Genomic DNA, 19809 nt, shown 5'->3' on the forward strand with positions numbered 1-19809 from the left:
GCCCTGATTTTAGAGGTCCAGGAGTGGTCTGTGGAGATGTGGGTGCCCAGAAACCTGAAGGTGGTGATAGTTTCCACCTGTTCTCCATTTATGAGGAGGGGGGGATGGTCCTGTCTGTTGTTCCTGAAGTCCATGATGAGTTCTTTTGTCTTATGATCGTTTAGGGTTAGTTTGTTCTCTGAGCACTAGAGCGACAGTTCCTCCACCCCAGCCCTGTATGCTGTCTCGTCTCAGTCACAGATGAGTCCAACCACTGTGGCATCATCTGTATATTTCATAATGCGGTTGGCTGGGTGGGTTGGAGAGCAGTCTTAGGTGTACAGGGCATACAGTAGAGGGCTAAGAACACAGCCTTGAGGGGAACCAGTGCTGACTGTGAGTATGGATGAGTGGTGGGGGCCGAGTCTCACAGACTGTGGGCGGCTCATCAGAAAGTTTTTAATCCAGTTACAGGTGCGGAGGGGGAGCTGTAATTTCAGCAGTTTGGTGATGAGAACGTCCAGTATGATGGTGTTAAATGCTGAGCTATAGTCCACAAAGAGCCTTCTCTTCTTGTTCTCCAGGTTTGTCAGCGCTGTGTGGAGAGTGAGGGCAATGGCATCCTCCGTAGACTGGTTTTCCCTGTAAGCAAACTGGTGGGGGTCGAGGGAGGGAGGGAGTCAGTCTGTGATGTGCTGGGAGACTGATCCCTCCAGGCACTTCATGATTACAGACGTCAGGGCGATGGATCTGTAATCATTCAGGCTGTCTATGGCAGGTTTTTGGGGATGGGGACGATGGTGGAGGCCTTTTAGTCAGGGTGCCAGACCTCAAAAATGTGCAGAAAACAGAAACAAGTGTGTCACATCATGACATACTTTTGTTTTTGGCACTTTTTGGTAGATTGGTCCATCCTGCATAGGATTTCAGAGGCCTGCTCGGGCAAATCTCCCGCGAAAAGTGTGATTTGTCTCTTTTTTTTATTTTTGGGGAGGATAAAAATTGCCCTGAAATTAGGGGTAGGGAAAATATAAATACATTTTTCACAATGTTTCTTCAGTTTTATTCCAACATATTTGGTATCAATACAAAGCTTATAAAGTCTACTACAAAAACATAACACTGATTTATTAGTTGGGTTAATTAGTGCATAGCTATAGGTCAAAAGGTCAAGGACGGAAAGGGTAAGTCAAAATTTAGGGCTCTCAAAGTTCTATGCCCCACTGTGCCTTAGTGATTTAACTGATTGGAAGGAAACTAATGCAGAACTTTAGAGTACTAGTGCGGGCAGTTTTTTTTATCCTTGACTAAGTGGGAATGATTAAGGCCTTTGGAATTAACCCTCCTTTGCCGAGGGGCCAATAATTGAAAATCACTCGAAAATTAAGCATTTTCACAAAGTATCTTTTTTTAGGATTTCAATTCAGCTTTTCAGTGATACTAGTGGTAACTGGCAACATATTTCACAAAGCTAAGTTGTTTTCTTTGTGTTGGTAACCCTTTTTGCAAGTTTGACCCTTTATGCCCTAAGTTCTTCACAGGCCACCATACATTAAAGACAAAGAACTCTCCTGGTAATTAGAGGTGTATCCACCACCAGATCTGTTTGTTTCAACAGTCAGACAGCAAAGTATTAATTTGTGTATTGTTTCATCAACACTTCTTGAATCTGTTCAGGCCTTTTGTGTACAGGACATCAGTACCAAGCACCCAGATCACAAGGTAAGTAATATAAACCCACATTTCTCATGAAAAATGATGGAAGTAATAATAACAGATGAACAGATTGTCAGAGTCCTTCATGCATACCTGTGCAGAGCTCATACATGTAGATGCCTGTACATAGACCTGTAGGATTAGATGTGACCCAAATTAGCCCATTGATGACAGTATTGTTGATCACTTATGAAAAATAAACAGACAAACATGATTTTGCTCCATGGGGTAGGATGCATTGATGATCAGAAATACTGCTACTCTCCCTTATGATAAGAAAGTATGGAGGCCCAGAAGGGTATCCAAAAGTTTTAACCTGTGTTATACATGCATTTTCTCCTTCTTAGTTCTCTTACTACTTCTGAGTTACTTTTACATGATAGTTGTAGTTCCACCTATCTAAAACCCAGCAAAAAAAAAAAAAAAAACACCAAAAGCCCAGGCTTTTTTGTGACTACACTTATTTTTTTTTTGCCATGCTGAATAGACCCGTGTTCAAAAATCCTGGGTTATTTCAACCTGCGAGGTTTCTTGGTTTATTGCCAGGTTTATTTGGACATGGACCCTCCCCACGCTTTTAAATGGGTGGAATCGCAAATTCACTAGTTATCCAACACGGCGACAGATGGCGCAGTATGCGAACTTGCATATTGCATATGCGCTGCGAATGTAATCATGGGCGCAGCCATATTGGAAAACTAGTGGTTTCTACCTCCACTACGTAAAAACAGTGAACTCTCCAATTGTAAGACATCGCATGCAAACTCTCTCACCAGGTTTGGTAACTAAATAAGTGTCGAGAAAACAGGCATAGACACGAGACAGGTTTTTTCAGACGCGGTGGCGCAACAGGTCTCAAAGAACCTACCAATATGGAGTAGGTGGAACCATGACAAATATGTGAGATTCAAGTTATGGTTCAAACTGAAGTTTACACTCTATTTCAGGTGCGATGGCTGAGCTGATGGAACTACCCTTTCAGAGGAAGAGGAAGTCAACTTCTTCTTCCTGGGCCCCATCAACTGACTATTCGAAGTGGATTATATACCAGAAGAAGGCAAACTCCAAGCCCCTTCAGTGTGTCACAGAAAAGGGATACACTGCCTTGTCCTATGCAGTGAACAACAGTGACGATAGTATAGCTTGTCGTTTAATTTCGGATGTCAACTGTAAGCAAGAGTTCCTAGGAAAGTCACCAAAATGCCATAGTGGTTGCAGGAATCAATACACAAACAAAAAGACTATTGAACAAAAGATACTTTCTAGGGATATGGACCAGCCACAAGAGTCTACATCATCAACAGTGTTTACTACACGCTCATGTTCCCGTAATTATGACTTCAAGAAGGTGTGTTTTGTATGTGAAAAAAGCAGGGGAAAACAGGATGATTGAACAATGTTGCTCATTGCTACTAAGGACAGGCAAAACAAGATTTTTTGCAAAGCGAAAGAACTTGATGACAAACAGATGCTGGACAAGATCCAAGGACATGGAGAAGAAAGTATTGACTTGATTGCTGCTGACTTTCGTTATCATAGAGCTTGTTTCAGTTCCTATATGCTGAAACGTAGACCAAAAGACTACCAAAGTTCAGAATCAATGCCAATGAATGAAGAAAATAATATGTGGGCCGCTGAAGAGGAGGTACTGCTGGCCCACCACCACCAGAGGGCACCCTGCTTGGAGTGCGGGCTCCAAGCACGAGAGGGCGCCAGACCCAGAAGAAGTGACAGCTGTCACTCATCCTCAGCACCAGCTGTCACTCATTCATCATCATCATCATCACCATAAAGGCCGGACTGCAACTCCACCTCCTCGCCGAGAAATCAACTACCGAAGAGGTAATTTTCTCTGCTGACTCATATCATTGAGTGATAATCTGAACTTCTTTTGCAGCCGTTATCCTGTGGTGTTTGTCCTTATCTGTGGGATTGGCGTTTGGTGTGACAGCGACGGCTTCGCCTCACACCCCAAACCAGATAAGTGGTTTAAACAGGAGCTGCACGAGTGTGTGATTGGAGGTGGAGGTGCTCCCTCCTAACTGAGTGCAGACTGTGGATTACTGAGTGTGCGAATTCACACTCATCCAGAACTGTTTTTGTTTTCTGCCAGCAGTACCAGGGTCGACAGCCGAAGACAGAGGCCACCTGGGGACTCGGGACTTGGCGGCTCCGGTGTTCTTCAGACCGTTGGTGGTGGAAGCCGTGTGGGACGCGGCTCATCTCTCGTCGGGGGTCTTCTATCTTCGACCCTGCCCACACGTCACCTGGTGCTAATTGACTTTACTGATCTTGTGTGTTTAGTTGTGTGTTGTCACAACATTAAATTGTTACTTTTTGGCTTATTCATTGTCCGTTCCTTTGCGCCCCCTGTTGTGGGTCTGTGCTACGACACCTTCCCAACAAATATTGCATTTGAAACACTTTTGTCTGAAATCGAACCAAAGCTTATAAATGAAATTAGGCCTAATGTTTTCTTTTTGTGCCAGTTGCGTGATAAAGTCAGGGCCATTCTTACAGAAAACAATGTTGCTAATCCATTTCTCTATAGTGCACGGAAATTAGCCAGGCAGATAAAAAATTACTTTGGTGACAAAGTTGTAATCATTCCACAGCAGGGCACGTCAAGTTTGGTGTGCTCCTCAGCCATGAATATGTCAACAGTCTTGTCTGAGGTAAAACATTTGAGAGGGGAGTTAGAATGGGAGTATGTAGATGATGAAACTGATGGCAATTCTGATATTGTGGCATGCTCAGATGTTCAGCGTGAATCATTCCATGTAGCTAACCATTCGAACTGAAGTAAATATATCATATGAAGAGGCTTCAAAACTTGTTCCTCAGAGTTTGTACAATCATGCGTCATGGATGATTCATGCTGCGATGAATGATATAGGGCCAGATGGCCGTGTAACTTTGTCCACTAGCCAGCATGAGCTGGTACTAAACATATGCCAGGATGTCATTTCAGCTATGTCGTCTGTACCCACGCCAAAGCAGGTTGGCTTGACCTTACACATTATCAAGCAGACAAGAAGCAAAGACACAGTTACTCTACTGAATCGCTTTGTTACTATGATGCCCAAAGATATATCACATCTATTGCTCAGAGAGCAGAGGACCAATTGTCAGAGAATGGTTTGTTTATTCCTGAGAATATACAGCAAGGGTTATTTACCCATTTTGCATTTGATAACCTAGACTTTCATGAAAATACACTAGATGGGAAAACTACCCATGAAACTACACATATCATTTATCAATATCCAGAGAATGAGGCAGCCAACATCAATGCATGTACCCTTCCACTAAAGAAGGCAAGGAAAATGTCTCTTTCAACAACAGATTCATTTCAGACCAAACCAAGCATACTTACTCTGAAAGATCACCAGAAAGGTCGGTGACTGATAGGAATGAAACTTGTTCCAGATGCCAAAGCGGATGACAGTGAAGTAGTCAGACGCAACTTCATGTTCAACTTGTGTCAAGTAGGTTCCACTGCACTCCTAGATGTTGCGGAAGACCCAAAGCCAACCAGTTGGAGGAAGTTCCATGAAGGAATGATGAAGGATCCTAAAGAGAAAACCATCACTGGTTATGGTCCTTTCTTTCCCGAGTCACCCACTAATCCTGATGTCATTGTGGAATCCATGAACTACTGTGCATCAGTCTCAAAACAGCTGGGACAAGACCATTGCATTATAACCTGTGACCAGGCAATATATGAAATTGTTTTAGCTCTTCAATAGAAACATCCAGATAAGTATGGACATATTATACTACGCATGGGTGGTTTCCACATTGCCATGAATTTTCTTGGAGCTATTGGACATATGATGAAAGGTTCTGGCTTAGAAGATATCATGGTCGAGGCGGGCATATGCCAGATGGGTACAGCCAACAAATTATTAGAGGGAAAAGATTACTATGCTATAATACATGCACATTCTGTGATTGAAAAGGCAGTCTTTGGACTTCTATGGGAAGCATTTGAAGCATGGGTCATGGAGCAAGGTCAGGAAATGGAGGATTTTTCTTCACTATCTATCTACTTGCATGAGCTGAACAAAGCTTTAGGTGAAGATGAGCATGTGATCATTTCTGAAAGCTTCACTGAAGTGTTCAGAAACATGAAGAACAGATTAGATGCCTTCACCAAAACAATTGACGCACCAACTGCTAAACTGTGGCTGATGTACTTAGACATGATGCAAATCCTGCATAAATTCATAGCAGCTGAAATTTAGACATGTAGGGACGGTGGCATGTGTCAGGGAAAGGTTGAAGAGTTCAGTGAGGATCCTTCCCAGTTGGTCTGTACATGCTTTAACCGCCGCCCACAGCATCTGAAGGGAATCTGTACATCTTAGACCCCTTGTTATGTCTCATTATGCATCTGAACGCACAACAACCTGGCATTTTCAGCAAATAAATAAATAAATAAATAACCTGGATATACGATATACTCATACATGCAGATAACTTAACAGAGAACGCAAATTTAACCCCAAGATGGTACCACGGGTCACGTGACCGGTTTTTGTTTTATTTTGCTTTTTTTTTGGCTCTTCATGTCCCTACTCTCTGTATAAAGGGACTTTAGTTCCATGCATGAAAAGCTGCTTATCTGTGACCCTCACCAGTGCATGTATAGCCGAATATGCGGTGTTGTTAAATCCTACCTACATGGTATTTTAGTAAACAGCATGTGTCCTGAAGTCACAGTGGGAAGAATTAAAGTGTAAAACAACTCTTTAAATGGAGATGCTGAACCATCAAGGTAAAAACCAACTCTTCCTGTCATCTGTGAAGCATTTATTGATTCGACACACATCCGTCAGAATAAGTAACATTCACTTTATTATGTCACTTCAAATGATTGGCGCCCCTCGCTTGGTGTAAATCAAACTTTTCTTCTTATGGGCATCATTTTTGAGAAGGAAATTGAAGTTTAGAAAAGTGCTTCTGTGTACCTTGAAAAACTTGAATAGGAAATCAGGCTGCTGAATATCAACATGAATTGTTTGGAATATTTAATTCTTCATCTTGACTGCTGTGAATGCCTTGTGGCCATTCTGATATAATGGGGCGCTGAATCACAAGCCAGACAGGCAGATAATCAGTGGTACAAATTATGAAAGTCGTTTGAATTAATCAGGTGATATATTTGGGTGAAATTTTAAGCAATACTAAATGCAACACTGCTTATGTTTCATTTACATACACCCTAACCCTGACAAGACAGTTGAAACTGATTTACATTAATGAACTCATCAACTACATTTGCTCAACTATTTAGATGATGTCACTGAAATCCATCAATAGCTCCTGACATTAATTCCATCATGCTTTAACCACTATATTTTCATAATACCACTTAGCCGGCACAGCAATCATGCACGGACAGAGATTAACTATGTTCACACATAATGAAGGTCATTAGTAATGATTAATTCCCAAATACAAGATTAAGGACAAAGTACAACAGTGAAACATTCAACAACAATGCAAATGTGAAGTAGTTAATAAGTTGAGTACTCTTGAAATGAGGGCAATTTTTCAAATTACAAGCTTTCCTTTTTTGCTAATCAGGGGGATATTCTTTCTTAGAAGGTGGAGGTAAATAGGGCCTTTCTGGAATTACCAATCACATTATGCAGAAGAAGATGGCGCGAGTTCTTTGTACCGAGTCAAAGAAGCCTGAGTAGTTACTACATGACAATTGGAATTTGCAAACAAATGAGATTTCACTTTCAAATGACAGAAAAACAAGAGCAATCCGAGATTTCTGACATCTGCCAAAGGTTGACGAAGACTCAAAATAAAAGTTATGTAATTCCCATCGTGACCCGTACTTTATCTGGATCACAACACAGTGCAGAAATTCCATACTGGTCCAGAATGGTCCAACTGATTTATGATATTGCAATTTGATATTTAATTCACAAGCTGAAAACACAATAGTGTCTTCCTGATCTTGGTTTTACATCATGATGTCATATCCGTGAAGTAGTTTTGATGTAATCCTTAAAAGTCTGTAAAGTGAAATCCTGATCCAGAATCTGGATCCAGATCCAGATCACCTCAAAAATTTAATGGAGTCTTGAAAGACCTTACACCAGTGTGTGGTGGAAATTTGGTGAAAATCCATTAAGTAGTTTTGAGATAATCCTCAAAATCCAACAAAATGATGTGTACAAATTGAAATACTGATCCAGAATCTGGATGTGGATCACCTCCAAAATTCAGTGGACTTTTCCACAAAATCTGTGCAGTAGTTTTGACGTAATCCTGCTAACAGACAGACAGACAAATAAATAAACACCGGTGATGTTATGATGTCTTCGGTGGAAGTAATTAAATGTGCAGCCAGGTCAGATATTTCCTATAATTTTTAAAGCTGCCATATTAAATGCAAAATTCAATTATAGCACATTAAATCTATAAAGCAGCTGTCTTTTGGCAGAGTAGTTACCCTGTTATCAAGAATTACCACAATTTGTATTTTTATTTATTTAAGCATTTAGTTTTTTTGTTTTTTGTGCCATTTGACCTTATTCTTAATCGGAACTCAATATCTTTCCTGTTGTGTGTGTGTGTGTGTGTGTGATTGTGTGTATATATATATAAACAAACCAACAGACAAGACTGAATTGATCTTTGGTGGTGTTTTATTAAACTGAATAAATAAATAAAGCACTTCTTTTAAATGCAGAAACGTTGTCTACCCAAATGTTATGTGGGTTGACTGGGACTTTAATCATCTCACATTCTGATGAATTTATTTCCTCAGCCTGGTGCATTTATTTCCTCCAAAGTATTAATGTTATTTTCACACCTCAATGTGTTAATAGCAGCCTTTGCATCAGTTTTCAGGAAGCGTTCACAAGCTGTCTGCTGGTTTGCGTGTCGATGAGAGAAGGCCAGCTTCCCACTGTCACTCAAAGTAAAAACATTCATCGAAACAAGTATGAAAATAATTTAATGTGAAAGGACTTGCACAGATGCACACTGTGTTACTCTCTTTAACTGACTCAACATCAATGTTTCAGAAGCTGCAAAGGAAAACCAGCCCTGAAAAAGCGGGACATTATGGTTGTGTCACTATCTATTGCGTCTGAAGTGCTATGAGGAGAGCAGATATGAGAGAGTGGGAGGTTCGGTTGGTGCTTCTCTTCTATATTTTCTTTTCCAAAATGTGTGTAAATGCCCTTTGTCAGTCGCAAGTGATTCAAGCAGAACTACACTGTGTCTTTCCGACACAGTGTCACTGTGCGGGGCTTTGTGATTTGCTTTTTGGACATGAGGACGACATGTCTCGCTGTGTTGATCACTTCCTTCTTTTTGCATTCAACCAGTGCTGTGAACTTACTGCAGGCTTACTTGTAGTTCCTAGGGTTTGTAAGAGTAGAATGGGAGGCAGAGCCTTCAGCTTTCAGGCTCCTCTCCTGTGGAACCAGCTCCCAATTCAGATCAGGGAGACAGACACCCTCTCTACTTTTAAGATTAGGCTTAAAACTTTCCTTTTTGCTAAAGCTTATAGTTAGGTCTGGATCAGGTGACCCTGAACCATCCCTTAGTTATGCTGCTATAGACTTAGACTGCTGGGGGTTCCCATGATGCACTGAGTGTTTCTTTCTCTTTTTGCTCTGTATGCACCACTCTGCATTTAATCATTAGTGACTGATCTCTGCTCCCCTCCACAGCATGTCTTTTTCCTGGTTCTCTCCCTCAGCCCCAACCAGTCCCAGCAGAAGACTGCCCCTCCCTGAGCCTGGTTCTGCTGGAGGTTTCTTCCTGTTAAAAGGGAGTTTTTCCTTCCCACTGTCGCCAAGTGCTTGCTCACAGGGGGTCGTTTTGACCTTTGGGGTTTTTACGTAATTATTGTATGGCCTTGCCTTACAATATAAAGCGCCTTGGGGCAACTGTTTGTTGTGATTTGGCGCTATATAAATAAAATTGAATTGAATTGAATTGAACTTGAAAATGAATTTTGAAGGAAATGGAAGAAGATCTAAGTATATAGTTTGGTGTCATACTCCTGAGATATTTGGTGAGCCAAATGTAATTTTGGGTAGGGACGCTAGGGTCACGTCCCTACCAATATTCAGCTCCCCTACTGTGGAATCACGACCAATAAAACCGCTGTCCTCCATTATTATGGCACATAAAGGGTTAAATGTATGCCACTGCTCGAAGCCCCCCTCTTTCCTTGTCTGATTAGCAGTGATGCATGTCTAATCTGACCACTTTTTTTAGTAACGAGTAATCTAATGCGTTAATCTTTCCAAATCAGTAATCAGATTAAAGTTACTTCTCCAAGTCACTGTGCGTTACTATTATTTTTGCATTATGGGTTGATAGCAGCATTAAACTTGGTCCGTGGGCAGGAGGTCGGGGTTCGACTGAACTACACACTTTAAGCGAGCTGTGAGCTTTTCATCCGCGTTTTTCTGCAACAGCTACGACTCGTCCTCACCTCTTAAAACACAGTGACAGCAGCACACCTGCACTGAGCTTTACAAAGACATTTTTATGCTTTTTTTTCTCGGAGCTGCTCCGTATCTGCTGCTAAAAACAGCTGATCCTCCGCGACGTGTCAACAACCAGTGATGCCGGTAACGCGTTACTCTAATCTGACCACTTTTTTTAGTAACGAGTAATCTAACGCGTTAATCTTTCCAAATCAGTAATCAGATTAAAGTTACTTCTCCATGTCACTGTGCGTTACTATTATTTTTCATTGTGGGTCGATAGCAGCATTAAACTTGGTCTGTGGGCAGGAGGTCGGGGTTCGACTGAACTGCCCACTTTAAGCGAGCTGTGAGCTTTTCATCCACGTTTTTTTTTTGCAGCTGCTCGACTCGTCCTCACCTCTTAAAGCGCGGTGATCAGCACACCTGCACTGAGCTTTACAAAGACATTTTTATACTGTTTTTCCTCCTTTATTTAGAATTCTGATCTGAGCCACTCTGTATCGTCTCGTTAAAAACAGCTGATCCTCCGCGACGCGTCAACAACTAACACTATTTTCCACTCAAATGCACCTAAACTCTCTTTCTGAGGACCACATGATGTGAAAACGCAATAAAACTTTCTTACCTGTAAATCTGGTCATGTTTTCTGCATAAATAAATGTTATCCATTCTTTGTGCTGAAACGCCAAAGCAGGGGCGAATCCAGATGGGATGGGGGCGTGGGGGAGGGATGTGCCCCCCTCACAACACCCCTAGATTAAAGGTCCAGTTTTGAAGCCGTTTTTTACTACAACTACTAATATTGCTTAAAATAATAATAATTTCGACAAGTAAAATGTTTAGAGAGAATTTAAATGTTAGAAAAATGTTAGAATTTAATAGTTACATTTATAAACAATGTAGGTTAGAAATTGCAAGTTTTACTGTTACAGTGCTGTCAACAGTTAAATATGAGGTCAAGAAAGAGGTCTTTATTTTACTTTTTATAAAACAAGTATTTATTTTCATTGAAGCCAAGAAAGGGTGACTATAAAGTGAGTTTTGGTAAAACAAGTATCATTGTCATGTTGAGGTGGCAGAGGGTTGTTGTCGGCAGCTGGGGAAAGTAACCAAAAAAGTAACTAGTAATCGAACTTAGTTACTTTTCCAATTGAGTAATCAGTAAAGTAACTAAGTTACTTTTTCAAGGAGTAATCAGTAATCAGTAATTGGATTACTTTTTCAAAGTAACTGTGGCAACACTGATGATTAGCTACCCGTTTCTCGCTAACTTGGTTGGCTATCCAACTTGTCACTCCAAGCAGCACACTTCCCACAGTGGCCGCAACCGCCCATCGACTATCTCTCTCTCTTGAGCTAGACTTCGGTGATATTTTGTAATGGATGACGGCCCCCCTCCCAAGAAACGAGATATTCGTTCATTCTTCACAGTCAGGAATGTAAGTGTAGGGTCTCCGTCAAGCTTTAAAAACTAAGCAAAATCCCTTTCATGAATGGAAACCCTTCTTAAAAGCATTAGGCTTCTTCTGCTCTTTAGGCACTAGGCAGGTTTTAGCAACGTGGCAGGATGCATCGTTAGAGCTAAGCTACTGCACAGTTGCAGGGAACTGATTAAAAGACTGTGCGGGCGTACACAATAACAGACAGACAAACGGGAATCGATTCATTCACGAATAGGGATGGATATCGAGAACTGGTTCCTTTCAGGTATCGTTAAGAAATGATTCGATCCACCGACATCAATAAGCTTTTTGCTTATGTCAGGAAAATGATAATTTCTCTACATTGATTACGGACCCTGCAGCGGGTCCATAATCAGCTTTTCTGCAGCGCGGCTATGCTTTGAACCTTGAACCAATCGAAGCAGTGGTCGCAGATTGAAACAGTGCTTCGATTGTTTCATTTATTCTTTCTTTCTTTCGCTTAATTTTCCCCCGCTAAAACCCTAAAGAACATATGTCTGTGAGTATTATTTACCTTTTTTATGTTAAACCGACTTGTTATGGTCTTCTGAAACAATTGATGTATTTTATAACTTAAAAACGGGAGCGATGCTAACGCGTTAACATGTCTATGGCATTTTCAGTGTTAAGAATTAGCATTAAGCAGTTGCAGCTGTCATCACGTTCGGGTGCATTTGTTTTCAAATTGTAATATTTTTTAATTTATTTTTGTTTATATATTATAATCTAATGATTATTATATACTATATATACTTATTATATACAGTTTTAGAGAAAGAGACAAACCTGAATAGAAACACAACAGAAAATATAAAACCAACTAACAATGAACATACATTAATAAATACATACAGAAATAAATAATTGTTTCCTGTGAACACCTAGTGACTCTCACACCTCCATTTCATCCCTGTCTTATTTAAGTTTAATGACAATTTGTTTCGGTCAAACCATATTTTCAGTTTGTTAATTTCTTCAGTGATTTCCTCCAGAACTATCTGCCAAACTAGAAACTGCTGCATCCTAGTAAGAGCAGAATACTACTGGAATGAATCTGAATAAGGAAAGTTTGTTTTTTTCTCACTAAATGGATGCTGCACTCACTGCAGTTTATTGTCTGGAATAGTCCCAGATTGCATTTCAGAGCTTCTAGAATTTATTTTCATGCAGGTGGTGTTGGGGGGTAATTTTGGGTTTCAGCTTTTTTTGCTTTTCATCACTTTTGTGCAGATTAAAGTTACTAACTGGGACTCCTGTCTTGTTGCGAGAAAGAAACAAGAATCGTCCTCCGTTCTGTTCACACAGCTCCAAACGCTGCGCGGCTCTCTGACGAGTCAAGTTAGAACGATAGAGTCCAGTCGGAATTAATAACTTCAAAGCGAAACACTGTTTTGTTTATTTTTATTTATGTCCAGAGATCAAGGATACAGTGACCAGTTTCATATTTATTTACTTTAAGACTCAATGAAATATATAGAAAACCTGTAAAGCCTACTTTTAGTACAAAATTCACAAGAGGTATCGATAAGGAATTGGATCGTTAAGCAGAATCAATAATGGCATCGATATCGATAAAATCTTATCAATACCCATCCCTATTCACGAACTTCACAACACTAGCAGATAGGGTCATTGCAATACTTCGTGTTAAATATCCATCCTCGATTAATTCAATTTAAATGTATAGCTGGAGTAATGTTGGGTTAGTTGCTTTGCTCAAGGTCACTCCAGTCATGGATGGAGGTGTAAGGAGAGGTAAGGTTGGGATTTGAGCCTGCAACCCTGTGATTGAAAGACCAAATCCCTAACCATTGGGATGGCTCGTTAACCTATAACATCTGCATGACATGAACTTATGATTGGTAATGCAAAAAAAAAAAAAATCTTTGTCTTGGAGCACTTTTGTGTCCCCACCAATATCAAAATCAAAGTTACTCCCTTGTATCTGTTATTAATGCAAATTACCAGTCCTGTAAAATTTGAATAATTTTATGTTACTGCATGACAAATAGCCACATTTTGAATAAGTAGGTAATAGTATCTGTGTGCATGAAGACGGTGAGGGCTATGGCAGTTTGACATTTGACCTCAATGTCTTTGGCCACCCACATTATTGTACTTTGGCTGGCCTTGTCAGGGTCATTCTGGAATCCCCCTAAGTGTGTGCTACATTTAGTACAAATTTGGTTAAAGGCAATTTTGGGGTCAACCTTCACTGACATGCCAAGTGCAGCAAAAATCAGCAAAAGTAGCTGGGAGGAGTCGGCCAACAGATCACATTTGAAACCTTGGTCCCAATCATTGACCTCTAAGAAATTTGACTTTTCAGGGGATTTGCAGAAACCACCTCCATATCTGTGCCACATCCAGTACAAATTAGAGTGAAAAACCTAAATTTTAACCTTTGACACCAATGACCTTAACCCCAATGACTGACCTCTGGTAAATTTGAACTCAGCTGGGTACTTTCAGAACTCACCTCCAAATATTTCTCAAGTTTGTTGCAAATCGGAATGTAAAACTTTAATTTTAACACACCAATGACCTTGACCACATTGACTAACTTTTTCCAGATTTGACCCTGCTGGGTATCTCTGGAACAGACCCCTATACCAGTAATAAGTCTCTTGCAATTCAGAAAGAAAAACATACATTTGGACCTTTGACCCCAATAATCTTAACCCCAGTTATTGATGTTTATTCAGTTTGATCTCACCTCTGTGTATGTTTACATGTTCAGCACAAATTAGATTTGAAAAACCTCAATTTTGACCTTCACCCCCAAAATTGACCTGTCTATTCAGCTGGGCATTTGCAGAACCCACCTCTGTATGTTTCTCAGGTTTGATGCAAATGGGGGTATAAAACTTAAATTTTGACCTTTGACAACAATGACCTTGACCTCAGTGATTGAGTTTGGGTTAATTTTACCTTTCTGGTGTAGTTCTGGATCCAGTGTCCATATAAGGAATAACCCAGATGCAAATCAGTAAAAAAACTTACATTTTGACCTTGACCCCAATAAACCTGACCTTAGTTATTGATGTTTCTTCAGTTTGATCATTTCCAGAACCCATGTGTGCCACGTTTGGTGCAAACCAGAGTGAAAAACCTAAATTACGACTTTTGACTCTGATCACCTTGACCCCAATGATAGCTTTACTAAATTTGATCTCAGGGCAATTCCCAAACCTACTTCCATATGTGTGCCACATTTGATGCAATTCAGAGTAAGGAAAAAAAACCTTTGACCTCACCTGACCACTTGCAGAACCTAACCCCATGGGGAGGTGGTTAAGCGTTGGGCTTGAGACCAGAGGAACCTCGGTTCAAACCCCAGCCTGACCAGAAAATCACTAAAGGCCCTTGGGCAAGGTCCTTAATCCCCAAGTTGCTCTCGGTGTGTAGTGAGCATGTTGTATGGCAGCACCCTCACATGAATGTGTTTGGCTGAATGTGAGGCATGATTGTAAAGCGCTATGAGCATCTGATGCAGATGGAAAACTGCTATATAAAGGCAGTTCATTTACCCATACTTATGCCAGGTTTGGTGCAAATCAAGTGAAACAAAATTTGGACTTCTGACCTCAGTGACATCGACCTTTGCCGCAATAACCCCTTTAAGTGCAGTTCCAGAAGTGACCTTCATCAACATACAAAGGACCTGTAACAAGTAGCGGAACAGACAGGCAGACAGACTTTGCACAAATTATAATGCAGTTTTTAACAAATACAGTTTAAATACCAAATTTCAGGTGTGTGTGTGTGTGTGTGTGTGTGTGTGTGTGTGTGTGTGTGTGTGTGTGTGTGTGTGTGTGTGTGTGTGTGTGTGTGTGTGTGTGGACAATATTGAATCAGACGCCATTACAGCTTCCACTTTCACTTTGTGTTAAAAGTCAGCATCGCTGCCCTGAAATTTTCACGTGTCATTGTGAAGTCACTTTGGAGTTCAATCTGTAAGACAGCACAGCACTCTAGTGGTCGTCAGGGTAATAATTATCTGTACGTGTGAGACAGAACGAGTGCAAAACAGAGAGGAACAGATTCATGTGCAGGTGTGAGGAAAATATCTCAGCTGTTCAAAAATGGAAAACAAAAGCTGCACGATGATTCAGAGAGAATGAAAGGACCTTAATGAGACCAGCGCAGGCAGCAAATTTGAACATGAAGGTGAAATGCATGCTGGGTAAGAAGTATCTCATCCAAGAAAGATATTGTTATTATAAGGGCTGGCATTTTGACATGGAGAGCTTTTGTGAGAGAGGCAGAAAATGGTTGACTTGTGCTGCAGACAAAGATAGAAGCCTGAAGCACCATCAGCTCTTCATATATTAAAACTTTTGTTGTTGTTGTTGTTGTTGTTGTTGTTAATACAACTCCAAAAATTATGGAATCACCGGCCTCGGAGGATGTTCATTCAGTTGTTTAATTTTGTAGAAAAAAAGCAGATCACAGACATGACACAAATGGCAACTTTCTGGCTTTAAGAAACACTATAAGAAATCAAGAAAAAAAGATTGTGGCAGTCAGTAACGGTTACTTTTTTAGACCAAGCAGAGGGAAAAAAATATGGAATCACTCAATTCTGAGGAAAAAATTATGGAATCACCCTGTAAATTTTCATCCCCCAAATTAACACCTGCATCATATCAGATCTGCTCATTAGTCTGCATCTAAAAAGGAGTGATCACAGCTTGGAGAGCTGTTGCACCAAGTGGACTGACATGAATCATGGCTCCAACACGAGAGATGTCAATTGAAACAAAGGAGAGAATTATCAAACTCTTAAAAGAGAGTAAATCATCACGCAATGTTGCAAAAGATGTTGGTTGTTCACAGTCAGCTGTGTCTAAACTCTGGACCAAATACAAACAACATGGGAAGGTTGTTAAAGGCAAACATACTGGTAGACCAAGGAAGACATCAAAGCGTCAAGACAGAAAACTTAAAGCAATATGTCTCAAAAATCGAAAAATGTACAACAAAACAAATGAGGAACGAATGGGAGGAAACTGGAGTCAACGTCTGTGACCGAACTGTAAGAAACCGCCTAAAGGAAATGGGATTTACATACAGAAAAGCTAAACGAAAGGCATCATTAACACCTAAACAGAAAAAAACAAGGTTACAATGGGCTAAGGAAAAGCAATCGTGGACTGTGGATGACTGGATGAAAGTCATATTCAGTGATGAATCTCGAATCTGCATTGGGCAAGGTGATGATGCTGGAACGTTTGTTTGGTGCCTTTCCAATGAGATTTATAAAGATGACTGCCTGAAGAGAACATGTAAATTTCCACAGTCATTGATGATATGGGGCTGCATGTCAGGTAAAGGCACTGGGGAGATGGCTGTCATTACATCATCAATAAATGCACAAGTTTATGTTGATATTTTGGACAATTGAAAGGATGTTTGGGGATGATGAAATCATTTTTCAAGATGATAATGCATCTTGCCATAGAGCAAAAACTGCAAAAACATTCCTTGCAAAAAGACACATAGGGTCAATGTCATGGCATAGGGTCAATGTCAATGAGCAGATCTGATTTGATGCAGGTGTTAATTTGGGGGATGAAAATTTACAGGGTGATTCCATAATTTTTTCCTCAGAATTGAGTGATTCCATATTTTTTCCTCTTCTTGGTCTAAAAAAGTAACTGTTACTGACTGCCACAATCTTTTTTCTTGATTTCTTATAGTGTTTCTTAAAGCCAGAAAGTTGCCATTTGAAATGACTTTAGTTTTGTGTCATGTCTGTGATCTGCTTTTTTTCTACAAAATTAAACAACTGAATGAACATCCTCTGAGGCCAGTGATTCCATAATTTTTGCCAGGGGTTGTATACCGCTTCGTGGTATTATTGAAGCACCAGTATAAGATATTTTCAGTATGTCAGGGCTGGATGTTGTGAGCAGTCAGTCGCTCTCAAACAGTTTGCATCATCTCGCTGTGTCTGACAGTGTGGTGGCGATGCACTGAACAAGAGTAGCACATCCACAGTGAGTTTTAGAAACATATTTATGCTTTGCTTGAATTTTTCAGTTTCAATTTATTACATTTTATATAGCGCCAAATCACAACAAAGCTGTCTCAAGGCACTTCACACATGAAAATTCAGTAAGGTATGTCTTCTATAATATACGAGTATTCCAGTTCTAAGGTAGAACTATACTAGTATATACTAAGGTATATCTAAAAAAGGAAGAGCAAAATAGAAGAGTAGAATAGAGTAGAGTAGAGCCACTTAGGTGCCTGGTCTTGAGAACCAGGGATGGTAGGTTGAAAAGCTTTTTTATCCTATGGGAACTCTCCCTACCCACCCAAGCGGCTCAAGAAAATGGACATATCATAATAATATATCATAAGAAAATAGACAATATGTAAAGTCTAACCTTATTAGCCCCAAGAGCAAGCACGCAGGTGACAGTGGGTGGGAAGGGAAAAAAAAAACTCTCTGATGATATTGAGGAAGAAACCTTAAGCAGACCCAACTCAGAGGGGTGACCCACTGCTTAGGCCAGTGGTGTCCAAAATATTCCAGAAAGGGCAGAGCGGGTGCAGGTTTTCCTTGCAGCCACTGACTTCAGCAGCTGATTTCACTGATTAACATCACTTTGAGCAGGTGGGATGAGTTTGGACCTTTCTGGAATACTTTGGACACCACTGGCTTAGGCCATTCTAGCTGTTACAAGGTTTTTGGAAAGTTTTAGAGCTGAAGAAACAGAAAACAGGATTTCAAAAACATCTACGTACTTTTCTTTCAAAGTCTGTGCACATCATCTGGCTGTGTTATGGTCCATTCACACTGATAATTAGCCTGGTGTTTGCCAACAGAGACTGAAAAGTTGCTTACCATTAGCGCCGAGGTCCGCCAAACTCCGCAGGAGCTTAGTCGATGTTAGTCAAGCAGTGGTGTTGTTTGTTGTGGTCCTTGAAAAATTTTCAACACACTTAAAATCTTCAACGTTCATGCTAAAATGCCAGAAAGAGTTGAGCTCCACTACTGCTACATCACCTCGTCGGCTAGTACGCCGTTACTGCTCCATTCACCTCCACCAGCCCCTGCTGGCCAACATTATAGGCTTGACTGGACACATCACCTCCATTGGATCACTTTGGCCTGAAGAAATATGTAAAAATATGAAGAATTGTGAAAGAATGTGTAGAACCTGTCTCGACAAGCCACCAGTTGCAAGTGACACAATCGCAGTGTTACGTAGAGTTTTTATAGGCTACGCTATGTGATGTCTCAAATGGTGAGTCAATGATCAGCTCCAGCAAGCTACACAGAGTGCACAACAAATGCGCCCACCCTCCGATAATGAAAAGTTAAGCTATGTCTTGTGTATGTCAGTGGACCATCGCTAAACATCAAGTGTCACCAGTACAACATCACCCTCTACTGGGCTATGTCAACCTGTGTTGAAGAATTAGGACCAGCGCCAACAACAACTATAAACAGCAGCTGTACACCCATAGTGATTTAAAAAAAATACTAACGCTTTGCTTTTTGTTTTTCTAATATGCACAGTCTGTTTCTGAGGACAGCAGATGTGATAAATTTACAGATAAAGGTTTCTTACCTGTCAGTCGGGTAGTACTTTCCACTTAAATACTCAAGTTTTTAAATTTTGGCACAGACTGTGTTGGCCAGGCCAGAGGCGCGGCCACATGGGAAGAGGATCAGAATCTCCCCCAATACCCTTACAGTAAAGGCCCGCTTTTGAAGACATTTTTGCATATACTACTACTACTACTACGTACTACTAGTAATAATAATAGGGGAGGAGGGTCTTCAGTTTGGAGGTCTGAGGGTCTCATCACTGTTTTTTGCAGATGACGTGGTCCTTCTGGTATCATCACCCTGTGACCTCCAGCACTCAGTGGGTCAGTTCACAGCTGAGTGTGGAGCGGCTGCAATGAGAATCAGCACCTGTAAATCTGAGAACATGGTTCTCAGCAGGAAACTGATGTACTGCTTACTCTGGGTAGGGAATGAGGTCTTGCCCCAAGTGAAGGAGTTCAAGTACCTGGGGTGTTGTTCATGAGTGAGGGGACAATGGAGAGTGTGACTGGCCGGAGAATCGGTGCAGCAGGGACGGTGTTGCATTCACTCTACTGTACTCTTGAGATGAAAAGGGAGTTGAGCCAAAAGACGACGCTCTCAGTCT

This window comes from Thalassophryne amazonica, chromosome 16, assembly GCF_902500255.1.
Source record: "Thalassophryne amazonica chromosome 16, fThaAma1.1, whole genome shotgun sequence".
In the NCBI taxonomy this organism is placed as follows: Eukaryota; Metazoa; Chordata; class Actinopteri; order Batrachoidiformes; family Batrachoididae; genus Thalassophryne; species Thalassophryne amazonica.